At 43.8% G+C, this 14,184-nt stretch overlaps 2 protein-coding genes across 3 annotated transcripts in view; one reads left to right on the forward strand and one right to left on the reverse strand.

Annotated features, from left to right (window-relative positions):
• KCTD21 (potassium channel tetramerization domain containing 21) overlaps positions 1–14,184 on the reverse strand; it is a 38,339-nt gene that overhangs the window by 13,903 nt on the left and 10,252 nt on the right. Inside the window, exons 1-2 of one of the 2 annotated variants that reach the window (XM_058186887.1) lie at positions 3,040–3,176; positions 738–824 (exon numbers count right to left, since the gene is read on the reverse strand). The gene's annotated coding sequence lies outside the window, so the exon portion shown is untranslated. Of the gene's footprint in view, positions 1–737; positions 825–3,039; positions 3,177–14,184 lie in introns of those variants that run through there. The other variant, XM_058186888.1, reaches the window with a different exon arrangement.
• The window catches only part of USP35 (ubiquitin specific peptidase 35), a 35,427-nt gene continuing 31,922 nt past the window's right edge, over positions 10,680–14,184 (forward strand). The window contains exon 1 of the mRNA XM_058186877.1: positions 10,680–10,719. The gene's annotated coding sequence lies outside the window, so the exon portion shown is untranslated. The remainder of the gene's footprint in view (positions 10,720–14,184) is intronic.

Here is a 14,184-nt window from a genome sequence, read left to right on the forward strand (position 1 = left end):
AGGATAATTAGAACTGCAGAAAAAATAATTGCTACCAACTTGCCTTCCATTGAGGACCTGTATACTGCACGAATCAAGAAGAGGGCCGTGAAAATATTTGCAGATCCCTCGCATCCTGGACATAAACTGTTTCAACTCCTACCCTCAAAACGACGCTATAGAGCACTGCACACCAGAACAACTAGACACAAGAACAGTTTTTTCCCGAAGGCCATCACTCTGCTAAACAAATAATTCCCTCAACACTGTCAGACTATTTACTGAATCTGCACTACTATTAATCGTTTCATAGTTCCCATCACCAATCTCTTTCCACTTATGACTGTATGACTATAACTTGTTGCTGGCAATCCTTATGATTTATATTGATATATTGATCATCAATTGTGTTGTAAATGTTGTACCTTGATGAACGTATCTTTTCTTTTATGTACACTGAGAGCATATGCACCAAGACAAATTCCTTGTGTGTCCAATCACACTTGGCCAATAAAATAAAATTCTAATTCTAATTCTAATTCTAATTCTAATTCTAATTCTAATTCTATTCTATTCTATTCTATTTTCATTATTCTATTCTATTCTAATTTAACAACCGGTTCTCTGCCCTAATGATTTCTTCCAACAACCAGTTTGCCAAACTTCTCAGAAAGTTAACAACCAGTTCTCCCGAAGTGGTGCGAACTGGCTGAATCCCACCACTGGTTTTAGTGCATGTAGCCTCGCATAAGTCTTACCAGACGGTCTTCTTTCAAAGGATCCAGGTTTGCAAGGTAGTTGTCCCAAACTGGTTAAACTGGGCCATCGTCTGGATTTCCAAGAACCTGCGAAAGAGGAAGAGAATAGCCAGTATTGTCTAAAAACAGGATTATTACAACTAAGGCATGACCAGGGCTATCTGGAAGACTGGGGATTGTGTGATATTTATTGAGTGTCAGGTAAGGTAAGGCTAGCTGTTTCTTTTCAACCTCTCTTCCCAAACTTCTGAACTTCCGATTCCCAGAATTCCTTGGGCATTTGCAGAGGATTCTGGATGTTGAAGTCATACCCATCCGGGTTTTCCAACACCTTAGACCGGGTTTTCTCAACCTTAGCAACCTTAAGCTGTGTGGACTTCAACTCCCAGAATTCCACAGGGCTTAAAATTGCCAGGGTTGAGAAAACCCTTCCTTAGACAAATATTTGCCCATAAAAAAGAAAGGAAAAGAAAGATCAGGAATTGAACCGAAATTATCTGCGCAGTGCAGCTAAAGTGGATGGGGGCCACATCACATTTGGGGGTGCAAATAGATGTTAGATAGCTAGAAAGACAATGGACAGCTAATAAATAGCTAGCTAGCTAGATAGCTGATACATGATACATGATAGATAGATGATAGATGATAGATAGATAGATAGATAGATAGATAGATGATAGACAGACAGATTGATTAGATAGATATAAATAGCTAGATAGATGATACATGATAGATAGATAGATGATAGATAGATAGACAGACAGATAGATTAGATAGATATAAATAGATGATACATGATAGATAGATAGATAGATAGATAGATAGATAGATGATAGATAGACAGACAGATAGATTAGATAGATATAGATAGCTAGCTAGATGATACATAATAGATAGATGATAGATAAATAGATATAGATAGATAGATACATAGATAGATAGATAGGATGATGGATAGAATGATTGATAGCTAGAATGATAGAATGATAGAGGAAATGATACAGATAGATGGAATGATAGATAGAAAGATAAAGAATGATAGATAGATAGAATGATAGAATGAGAGATAGAATGATAGATAGAATGACAGATAGATAATCAATACTTATACATTTTCTCTCTCTTATCCTAATGTATCTTTTATACATATATTTCTACTATATCATATATATATATATATATATATGCTGCAACGAAGAGGCAATGGCCAGGGTGGCAGTGGATGATGGGCACTGTTACCCCAGGGATTTGGATGCGATTTTTTTTTTTTTAGCCTTTGCCTCCTTTAACTGTTTTTTTTTTCTGCCTTGCATTCCCCCACCAAAAAACAGAATGGATAGAATGATGGATAGAATGATAGATAGCTAGAATGATAGAGGGAATGATAGATAGAATGATAGATAGATAGATAGACTGAATGATGGATAGAATGATAGATAGATAGAATGATAGAGGGAATGATGGATAGAATGATAGATAGATAGAATGATAGATAGATAGATAGATAGACTGAATGATGGATAGAATGATAGATAGATAGAATGATATAGATAGATAGAATGATAGATAGATAGATAGATAGATAGATAGATAGATAGATAGACTGAATGATGGATAGAATGATAGATAGATAGAATGATAGATAGATAGATAGATAGATAGATAGATAGATAGATAGATAGACTGAATGATGGATAGAATGATAGATAGATAGAATGATAGATAGATAGATAGATAGATAGACTGAATGATGGATAGAATGATAGATAGATAGAATGATAGATAGATAGATAGACTGAATGATGGATAGAATGATAGATAGATAGAATGATAGATAGATAGATAGATAGATAGACTGAATGATGGATAGAATAATAGATAGATAGATAGAATGATAGATAGGTGATCAATACTTGTACATTTTCTCTCTCTTATCCTAATGTATCTTTTATACATATATTTCTAATATATCTATTTATCTCTATATATATATCACTATATATATATGCTGCAACGAAGGGGCAACGGCCAGGGCGGGAGTGGATGATGGGCACTGTTACCCCAGGGATTTGGATGCGATTTGTTGTTGTTTTTTTAGCCTTTGCCTGTTTTTTTTTCTTTCTTCCTTGCATCCCGCCCCCCCCCCCTCCGCACCCAAAACAAAAAAACTTTGATGGCAGTAAAAGTCGCCGGGAAAAGGCAAGAGGAGGAGACCCCGGACAGCCCTCCTGCCAGGGCCCACCTGGGGCTCAGCCAGCCTCCCATTCATTCCCCCCTCCACCGGCTCCGGGGCACCGCCTACCTTTTCTCCCCCGTCCGTCAATCCGCCGCCACTCCGGCGCAAGGAGGAAAGCGAGACCGCCGTGGGAAAAGGTGAAAGGCGGCGGGAGGAAGCCCGCTTTGGAAAGAAGAGCCGGAGGGGGTGGGGGGAGGAGGAGGAGGAGGGAAGAGCCAGCCAGGCGCAAGGCTTCTTGGGAAATGGAGTTCTCCGGCAACTTCTCCGGCCAGCCCAGGCTAAGGGGCTCGGGGCGTGCGGGGGTGGGGAGAGAGCGAGCGACCGATCGGCTGGTGTTAAAGGGGACGCCAGCCTGGCATTGGGATACGGGAAGGAAGGAGGGAGGGAGGGAGAGAAAGAAAGAGAGAGGGGGGTGGGATGAATAGATAAATGGATATGGAGGGGAGAGAAAGGTGGATGGGTAAATTGGTGAAAGGATAGGTTTTTGAGAATGGGGAAAAATGAGAGAGAGAGAGAGAGGATAGATAGATAGATAATAGTCACTTTTTGTGAGCTGGACTGCTACGTAAATTAGATAGATAGATAGATAGATAGATAGATAGATAGATAGATAGATAGATAGATAGAGGGAATGATAGAATGATAGATATATATATAGAATGATAGATAGATAGAATGATAGACAGCTAGAATGATAGAGGGAATGATAGACAGAATGATAGAAAGATATAGAATAATAGATAGATAGATAGGTAGTAGATAGAATGATAGAGAGAATAGATAATAGTCACTTTTTGTGAGCTGGGCTGCTACGTAAATTAGATAGATAGATAGAGAGAGATAGAGAATGATAGATAGAATGATAGAGAGAACGATAGAATGATAGAATGAGAGAGAGAGAGAGAGAATGATATACATATAGAGAGACAGAGACAGACAGACAATGAGAGTAGACAGATAAGAGAGAGGAAAGAGTAATGATAGTAATAGGTAGGTAGGTAGGTAGATATAATTGAGATAGACAGAGTAGATGATAGATAGATAGATAGAATGATTGATAGAATGAGAGAGCAAGAGAAACAGACAGACAATGAGAGTAGACAGATAAGAGAGAGGAAAGAGAGTAATGATAGTAGTACGTAGGTAGGTAGATAGATATAGTTGATAGACAGATAGACAGACAGACACAGTAGATGATAGATAGATGGAATGATAGATAGAATGAGAGACAGAATGAGAGAGAGAGAGAAACAGATAGACAGACGATGAGAGTAGATAGATAAGAGAGAAGAAAGAGAGTAATGATAGTAATAGGTAGGTAGATAGGTAGATATAGTTGAGATAGACAGACAGAGTAGATGATAGATAGATAGATAGATAGATAGATAGATAGATAGATAGATAGATAGAATGATTGATAGAATGAGAGAGCAAGAGAAACAGACAGACAATGAAAGTAGACAGATAAGAGAGAGGAAAGAGAGTAATGATAGTAATAGGTAGGTAGGTAAGTAGGTAGGCAGGTAGGTAGATAAAGAGTATTAGACAGCTAAGAGAAATAGCGATGAGAAAGCAGAGTAATAACAGTGATAGATAAAGAGATAGATAGATAATAAGAGTAGATAGACAAGAGAGAAATAGGAGAGAGTGGGGCAATGACAGCGCTAGATAGACAGAGAGACAGAGTGAAAAGAGAGATGAATTAATAGATTCAGACGAGAGAGAGAGAGAGAGAGAGAGAGATGCTGGGAAGTTAGCCAACGGCCAGATGTACCACCGCTCAGAATAACTTTTTGTGAGACGGGCGGCTTTATAAAGCCGATAATTCAAAAGCTAAAGATCTAGAGAGAGAGAGAGACAGAAAAAAAAAGAGAGAGAAAAAAGAGAGAGAAAGAGAGAGAGAGGGAGAGGGAGAGGGAGAGAGAGAGAGAGAGACAGGCAGAGCCAGCCATCTAAAAAATGAGAGCCCGGTCCTGTGTAGACACATATTCTACGCGGGTGCGAGAGGCGAGGCCGGCAAGCAGATCCGTAGGGAGAGAGCGAGAGAGAGCGAGCGAAAGACACAGAGAGAGCGAGAGTCAGCGCGCGGCCAGCGGATTCGTTCCAAAGGTGCGGGAGGTTCTCCCTGCGGTCGGGCGCCGGCTGCCGCAGCAGCCCCTGACGTTCTGGAACTGCACCAGCCGAGGAGATCCACCGCCCGGGCTTTGCAAAAAAAGAGAGAGAAGAGAGGAGGAGGAGGAGGAGCGAGGCCGATCCCGGCAGACGGAGAGAGGCCAGTGGGGAGATCTCTCTCTCCCCCCCCCTCCCGTTCCCCCCCCCCCACCGAAGGAAGCCGCTGGATGGAGCGAGGGATGGGCCCGGGGATGCTGAGCTGGAGACCGGTCCCTCCAGAGTGGATGGACCATGGATGGATGGATCCCACAGTGCCGGAGAGAGTGGAGCACGGACGCCCAGGTAAAAGAGACCGGGATGGACCGGGGCGGGGGTGGCGGGGTGGGGTGGGGTGGGGTGGGCAAGCTTGTCGGGTCGGTCTCCCAATGGATCCTCCCGATCCTCCCGATTCAGAAGCGGTAGAGGCCGTCCTCGATTTATGGCCATAAGGTGAGCCCCGAAGAGTGAGGCATTTGTTAAGTGAATGTAGACCCATTTTATCATCTTTCTTGCCACAATTGTTAAGTAGTTGCACGTTGGTTAGGTCTCTCTCTCTCTCTTTCTCTCTGTGTGTCTATCTATCTATCTATGAGTATCGTCTATTTATCATCTCCCTCTCCCTCTCCTCCCTCTCTCTCTTTCACAAAATATATCCATCTATCCACTCATCTCTTTTCTTTCTTTCTTTCTTTCTTTCTTTCTTTCTTTCTTTCTTTCTTTCTTTCTTTCTTTCTCTCTTTCTCTCTCTGTGTCTATCTATCTATCTATCTATCTATCTATCTATCTATCTATCTATCTATCTATCTATCTATTATCTCCCTCTCACTCCCCCCTTCTCTCTTTCACAAAATATATCTATCCACTCATCTCTTTTCTTTCTTTCTTTCTTTCTTTCTTTCTTTCTTTCTTTTCTATTCTTTCTTTCGCTCTCTCTCTCTGTCTATCTATCTATCTGTATCATCTGTCTATTATCTCCCTTTCACTCCGCCCTCTCTCTTTCACAAAATATATCTATCCACTCATCTCTTTCTTTCTTTCTTTCTTTCTTTCTTTCTTTCTTTCTTTCTTTCTTTCTTTCTTTCTTTCAATCTATCTATCTATCTATCTATCTATCTATCTATCTATCTATCTATCTATCTATCTATATCATCAATCTATTATCTCCCTCTCACTCCCCCTTCTCTCTTTCACAAAATATATCCATTCATCTCTTTTCTTTCTTTCTTTCTTTCTTTCTTTCTTTCTTTCTTTCTTTCTTTCTTTCTTTCTTTCTTTCTTTCTTTCTGTCAATCTATCTATCTATCTATCTATCCATCCATCCATCCATCCATCCATCCATCCATCCATCCACATACATACATACCAATGGTGAAATGTAGCCGGCTCTATCCGGCTCGGGCAAATCAGTAGTGCCGGCAGCAGGAAGCTCCGCCCACCTGCCCGGATGTCATCATGTCCCGTTTTTGACCCCCTGTGCATGTGCAGAAGACTCTGCACATGCATGGAGGAAGTGCGCGCGCTCACATTTGCCACGTTCACTGGTAGTGAAGGTAAGTGGATTTCACCCCTGATACATACATACATATATAAGTTAGTAATTTATTTGTAATTCCACTTCGGAATTCACTGCCACAAGATATGGGCTGGCAATCTGTTTGGCTCGCTTCACAAAAACGGTTGGATCATCAATTCATGGATGCTTTGGCGATCCATGGCTCTTGGCCTTCATGATCCTGGGATGTTTCTGAAGGCCATCTCCTGGGAGATGGGTGGATTTCTTTGGTCAATGGGGAAGAACGCACTGCTGGATGAGATGGGCCGGAGGGTCCCACCTACCGTAGCTTATGTTTCTGACTCAGAAAGAAATATTTATCCCTCTCCCCCCAAAAAGGTTGATGCTTCTCATTGTAGCATGAAAGTTTTGATTGATTCATTGATTGATTGATTGATTCATTTATTCATTTATTTATGTATTAATGTTTTCATTCATTCATTCATTCATTTATTCATTTATTTATGTATTAATGTTTTCATTCATTCATTCATTTATTTATGTATTAATGTTTTCTTTCATTCATTCATTCATTCATATCCCGCCGTTATATTATTTTTATAAATAATACCAATCACATGACCCTGAGACAATGCGACCATCATAAATACATATAAATGTTCCTCGAATCACAACAGATCTTTGTACAGCCATTTGACGTTACAACAGGGACTGGCCAGCATTTTCACACTCCTGACCGTTGCAGCGTTAATATGGTCACGTGATCCAAAATCCAGCCGCTTGGCAATCGACTCATATTTACGACGTTGACACTGTTTTGCAAAATCAATGGGGAAGCCAGCTTCACTTAACAACCCGGTGACTAATTTACTAACTTAACAGCCGTGGCTTCTTAAAATCGGCAGAACTCACTTAACTGTCTCGCTTAGTGACAGAAATTTTGTGCTTCGTTACGGTTGTAAATCCAGGTGTACCTGTACAAGGGCTCTGTCGTGTCCCCCTCCCCCTCCGACGACCGGGTCTAGGAAGTCCGTATCAAGCGTGGCCACGAAGCCTCTGCAGCTTTGCCAAATTCCTTCCAGGTTTCTCAGGGCAGGCAGGAGTCCAAGTTGTGACTTCAGCAAACTAGAGGAGACTTTGCTTGACTCAAAGTTGGAATGCCAAAAGCAGGTCATTTATATAGGCTGTGGGGTGTGGCTCCGTGACTCAGCATTTATCCAGGCCTGCCCCTCCCTTCCTTCTGCTGGCGTCGCCTCTCAGAGCTCTGGAAGCGAGGATCCTCCCACTGTGAATTCTCTTCAGCTGGATCTGCTGTCGGTAATTCTAGCACGTGGCTGGTTCCCTGCTCACACGCTGTAGGAGTGAGGTTTGTTTGTTCATTCCTGACATTCTGTCCGGGCATGGGGCCAGGGCCGGGGGGCTGGAAGCATGACAGGCCATTCATCTTCATTATCAGACTCTGAGTCTAATAACAGGCCCGGGTATAGGCCCGGCTGAGGAGAGGAGGGAGGACGAGGCACAACAGGGTCTGAGTTTTGATTCGCCTGACCATGGGGAAGCTGCAACGGTCATAAGAGTGGAAAAATGGTCGCAAGTCACCTTTTTCAGTGCCTTGGTCACTTCAAACGGTCACTAAATGGACTGAGATAGGTCGAAGACTAACTGTACCCCACCCCACAAGACTGGGGTGGATTAAGAGCACCCTATCTGTTAAAGCAGGGGTCCCCCACCTCAAGTCTGTGGCCCCGCACCAGGCCACGGCATGCCAGAAATTGATCCACGCAAACAAGCAAAGCCCCATCCATGAGATGCGGGTAGCAAGTGAAACTACGCCCCCTCCGGTCCACGGAAAAGCCTCTCTCCACGGAACCGGTCCCTGGGGCCCAAAATATTGTGGGCCACTGAGTTAAAGCATGTAGGCTTACGGTAAAAAGTGGTCCCACTCAGGGGTGAAATGCTCCCAGTTTGGACCGGATCGCCCGATCCAATAGCGATGGCGGCGGGTGGTTTGGAGAACCGGTAGCAAAAATTCCTGCCCCACCTTCTCCCTCCTCGCACGCCCAGCTGAGCCTCGCGATCATCAGAGGTTTTTTTTTAACTTTTAAAAGCATTTTTTCTTCGGCGAAAAAAATGCTTTTAAAAGTAAAAAAAAAAAAGCCTCTGATGATCGCGCGGCTCAGCTGGGATTGTCAGAACCTTTTAAAAGCGTTTTTTCTAGAAGCTCTTCGGCCGAAGAGGCTGTTAAAAAAAATGCTTTTAAAGGGTTCTGGCGATCAGGCAACTCACCTGGGACCGTCAGAACCCTTTCAAAGCATTTTTTTCTACAAGCTCTTCGGCCGAAGAGGTTGTAGAAAAAAATGCTTTTAAAAGTTAAAAAAAAAAAAAAAGTTGGCCACGCCCACCCAGTCACATTACACACACCCCCTCCACCAAGCCACGCCCACAGAACCGGTAGTAACCAATTTTACGTTTCACCCCTGGTCCCCCTCCATCAAAGCATTTGGTCCCTGAACAAAATTGCTTCTCGCATCTCTAATCTGACCGGAGTGACTTTCGATCAATAGATGATGGATTTAGGCAGGGAACTGCTGAGTCATGCTGTCATTTGCTTCTTTGCAAGACGAGAGGACAACCCGCTGAACCGACTTGCTGTCTGGATTTGGGTCTGTCCCCTCCCGCCCTCCCGAGTAGGCTATGAATTATGGTACCACATCCAATTCCGCTCCTCAATCTTTCCACTTAGCAAATAGTGTCGTTTAGCAACATAAATTTTGGGCTCAATTGTGTTCGTAAGTCAAGGACTACCTGTCTTTTCAACTTCGAATGGTCACTAACGAACTGTCGTAAGTCAAGGACTACCAGTATTAGCGATACAGTTGACAAAGCAAATTTAAAATACGGGAAATTTGGCTAGCCGGTGCGACAATACTACGGTACAAAAACCATATTGCAAGTATTAAAAAGTCCATTCTGTGTGGCCCTGAGGGGCAGAGGTGGGTTTCACACACTATAGCAACCGGTTTTCCCAGCACCGGAACTGTGAGCGCGTGAGCACCGTCCGCGCATACGTGTGCTGTCACACAACATGGCAATTCGCTCACGCGCGCCGTCCTCACATGCGTGCAACGTCAATCAACACGGTAATTCACTCACGCGCTCCATCCGTCCGTCCGTCCGCACGTGCGTGCGTGCGGCATCAAAAACACAGCAATATAGGCTTCTACCGGTTTTCCCGAACCGGCCCGAACCGGCTGAATTCCACCTATGCTCAGGGGTGAGGGACAGGAAAGGAGGAAAAAAAAAATCTCTAACATTCTGTCCTTCTTTCTAGTTAATCAAACAGCGCAAAAATCATAATTTAACTTTCTGCTCCGTCCGTTCAGCTTGCAGAACTCCTTGACTAGCTTCACGAGAAAATAAAAAGAATATATATATATATATATATATATATGTAGGTCTTTGGTTGTTTGGGTTTTCTCCTGTGTAAAATTGGAAATGTCTTGGCAACGTTTCGACGAAGTCTCATTCGTCATCTTCAGGCTTCAGCTTCGTGCTTCTGGGAGCAATGTGCGATCGCAGCTGTTTCAATGTGTGAAGAAGCACGAAGCACGAAGCTGAAGCCTGAAGATGACGAATGAGACTTCGTCGTCGAAACGTTGCCAAGACATTTCCAATTTTACACGGGAGAAAACCCGAACAACCAAAGACCTACATACAAACACCCGTGAAAACCTCAGAAAACAAATATATATATATATATATATGTATGTATGTATGTATGTATGTATGTATGTATGTATGTATGCATGTATATATATATATATAAATGTATATATTTTCCCTCATCCGCTTGGGTTCTCGACATCGATTTTTGCTGCAGGGAGGGAGAAGTTAAGCAAAGGACAGCATTTTGCAAAATGCAGTATTTTCTTGGCAGCCGCAGGGAAATGATTTGGCATGGTGTTTCGTGCCAGCGAACCCTTGCAAAATTCAGGATTTCCCCCTCTTTCTCCTCCCAGCATCACTGAGTCGGACGACAGAGGCTTTTTACCGGCGGAGACGAATTCCCTGCTTTGCTTCAGGTATTCCAATGAAAGCTTTCCAAAACGAGGGATTTCTGACCTCGGATAGAAGCTGGAGAATCAGTTTTTTTGTTTTTTGGAAAGGAGATATAAAGATCTCCTTGTCCAGCTGCTTTGTTAGGATCGGTGGGCTGAGCGAGACTGGGAGAGAACCTGCCTTTCTGAATTTATTTCTGAATCTGAATTTATTATTCTGGGCCCTGCGTGCTGGAAGGAGGGGAGGGGTTTTTATTGTATTTACCATCCTTTTTGAGAATTTTGAGAATGGTGTCATATTTCCCCTATAATCCTCTTTTCTCAACCCAAGAACTTTCAACTCTTCCTTCCTTCCTTCCTTCTTTCCTTCCTTCCCTCCCTCCCTCTCTCTCTTCTGTTCCTTCCTCTTCCTTCCTTCCTTCCTCCCTTCCTTCTTTCCTTCTCCTTCTTCTCCCTCTTCTCTTCCTCCCTTCCTCCCTCCCTCTCTCTCTTCCGTTCCTCCCTCTCCTTCCTTCCTTCCTTCCTCCCTCTTCCTTCCTTCCTTTCTCCTCCTCCTCCTCCTCCCCTTCCCTTCCCTTCTTCCCTTCTTCCCTCCCTCTCTTCCCTTCCTCCCTCTTCTTTCTTTCTTTCTTTTTCTTTCTTTCTTTCTTTCTTTCTTTCTTTTTTCTTTCTCTCTCTCTCTCTTCCCCCATCCCTCCCTGTATTTTTAGTCATTTAGCTATTTAGTTAGTTAGTTCTCATTCAAAAATGATGAATTTATAAACTCTTCCTATGTTCCTTCTTCTTCCTTCTTCTTCTCCTCCCACTTCCTTCCTTCCTTCCTTCCTTCCTTCCTTCCTTCCTTCCTTTCTTCCTTCCTTCCTTCCTTCCTCACTCCTCACTTTTTTCTTCCTTCCTTCCTTCCTTCCTTCCTTCCTTCCTTCCTTCCTTCCTTCCTTCCTTCCTTCCTTCCTTCCTTCCTTCCTTCCTTCCTCTCTCTCTCTCTCTCTTTCTTTCTTTTTCTTTCTTTCTTTCTCTTTGGAAGTAGACCCAGAACATGAAGAGGTCTGACCAAAGCAAAATAAAGCCGGCCAAATTCTACAGTATTTCTGTTAATGGTGCCTATTTAATGCTCGCGATTTTTGCACCTTTGAGGCGGTGGCATGCAGTCAGGCAGGTCCAGAGTAAGTTTAAAGTGGTTCAAAGCTCCCACTTGAAAGTCACTCTGGTTATTTATTGTAAATTCACAAACAATTGGCAGAATACTTCCTGTGCCTCTTTCTTAATAATTAAAAGAACGAGTCCTTCATTTTAAAACCCAAAGAAATTGCAGCAAATGGTTGAAGATCTCCAGATCCTGGAACTTAATTTTAAATCAAAGGTACAGTGTTTTCCTTTTAAACAAAATAGCCCGTGACAATAAAAGCAGAGATGCAATTAATCTGATTGGCTTTTTAGGCTAATAAAACAGGACATCCGTCTTTAAAGATCCTCCTGCTAAGCAGCCAGCTAAAAATAGAGGAGAAAAAAAAAACCTTGCAGGTTCAGATACTTTGATTTATTATTTAATTCTGGAAGAGCTTTGATAAAAGTATTTACTTGCACAAAAGCTCAGCGTATTTCTCCCACAGATTCATGGTTGTAGAGAGTGCTGTGGCACGGCAGCTACCCCAGTACCTGGATGAAGCCGTCTATCTAGACCCGTTCCAGTCCGGTTTCCGACCCGGATACAGCACGGAGACAGCTTTGGTCGCGTTGGTGGATGATCTCTGGAGGGCCAGAGACAGGGGTTATTCCTCTGCTCTGGTCCTATTAGACCTCTCAGCGGCTTTCGATACCATCGACCATGGTATCCTGCTGCACCGGTTGGAGGGATTGGGAGTGGGAGGCACCGTTTATCGGTGGTTCTCCTCCTATCTCTCCGACCGGTCGCAGACGGTGTTGACAGGGGGGCAGAGGTCGACCGCGAGACACCTCACTTGTGGGGTGCCGCAGGGGTCGATTCTCTCACCCCTCCTGTTCAACATCTATATGAAGCCGTTGGGTGAGATCATCAGTGGCTTTGGGGTGAGATATCAACTGTACGCTGATGATACTCAGCTGTACTTTTCCACCCCGGGCCACCCCAACGAAGCTGTCGAAGTGCTGTCCCGGTGTTTGGAGGCCGTACGGGTCTGGATGGGGAGGAACAGGCTCAAGCTCAATCCCTCCAAGACGGAGTGGCTGTGGATGCCGGCATCCCGATACAGTCAGCTACAGCCGCAGCTGACTGTTGGGGGCGAGTTATTGGCCCCAAAGGAGGGAGTGCGCAGCTTGGGTGTTCTCCTGGATGCACGGCTGTCGTTTGAAGATCATTTGGCGGCCGTCTCCAGGAGAGCCTTTCACCAGGTTCGCCTGGTGCGCCAGTTGCGCCCCTTCCTTGATCGGGATGCCCTATGCACAGTCACTCACGCTCTGGTTACCTCCCGCCTGGATTATTGCAATGCTCTCTACATGGGGCTCCCCTTGAGATGCACTCGGAGGCTTCAGTTGGTCCAGAATGCAGCTGCGCGGGTGATAGAGGGAGTCACGCGTAGCTCACATGTGACACCTCTCCTGCGCAGACTGCACTGGCTTCCTGTTGCCTTTCGGGTGCATTTCAAGGTCTTGGTAACCACCTTTAAAGCGCTCCATGGCTTGGGACCTGGGTACTTACGGGACCGCCTTCTGTTACCTCATGCCTCCCACCGACCCGTACGCTCCCACAGAGAGGGCCTTCTCAGGGTGCCGTCCGCCAGACAATGTCGGCTGGCGGCCCCCAGAGGAAGATCCTTCTCTGTGGGGGCCCCCACTCTTTGGAACGAACTCCCCCCTGGTTTACGTCAAATTTCTGACCTTCGGACTTTTCGCATGAACTGAAAACATATTTGTTTGTTCGTGCGGGGCTTTCTTAAATTGTTGAATTTTAAATCTTAAATTTTCTTTCTAGTTTTAATTGGGGTTTTTAGATTCATAATTCTTAATTTTTCGGCCATACTGTATAATAAGTTTTTTAATTGTATTTTAACTGTATATTGTTCTTTTTTATCCTGGCTGTACACCGCCCTGAGTCCTTCGGGAGAAGGGCGGTTTATAAATCCAATAAATAATAATAATAATAATAATGGTCAAGCGAAGCCACATTCACTTAGCAACCGTGTTACTAATTGAACAACTGCACTGATTCACTTAACAACTCTGGCAAGACAAGTCGTAAAATGGGGAAAAAATTCACGGAACTTTTCTCACTGAGCAGCACACATGTTGGGCTCAATTGTGGTCGTACGTTGAGGACTACCAGTAATTAATTAAGATGGTGGAACCAATGGGTTATGGCAAGCTCAGAGGAGTGGGAAACTCGTATCTTGCCAAGTTCTTTATTTCATTTTGCAAAGCGGAAAGAGAATTTTGCGTGACCTTACCTCCCATTCTTCCGTGTAACCCTAAAGAATAGCTTGGCCGTTTTTTTTTTGTACAGGCTGAAAGATTGAA

Source organism: Ahaetulla prasina, chromosome 5, assembly GCF_028640845.1.
Source record: "Ahaetulla prasina isolate Xishuangbanna chromosome 5, ASM2864084v1, whole genome shotgun sequence".
NCBI classification, from domain to species: domain Eukaryota; kingdom Metazoa; phylum Chordata; class Lepidosauria; order Squamata; family Colubridae; genus Ahaetulla; species Ahaetulla prasina.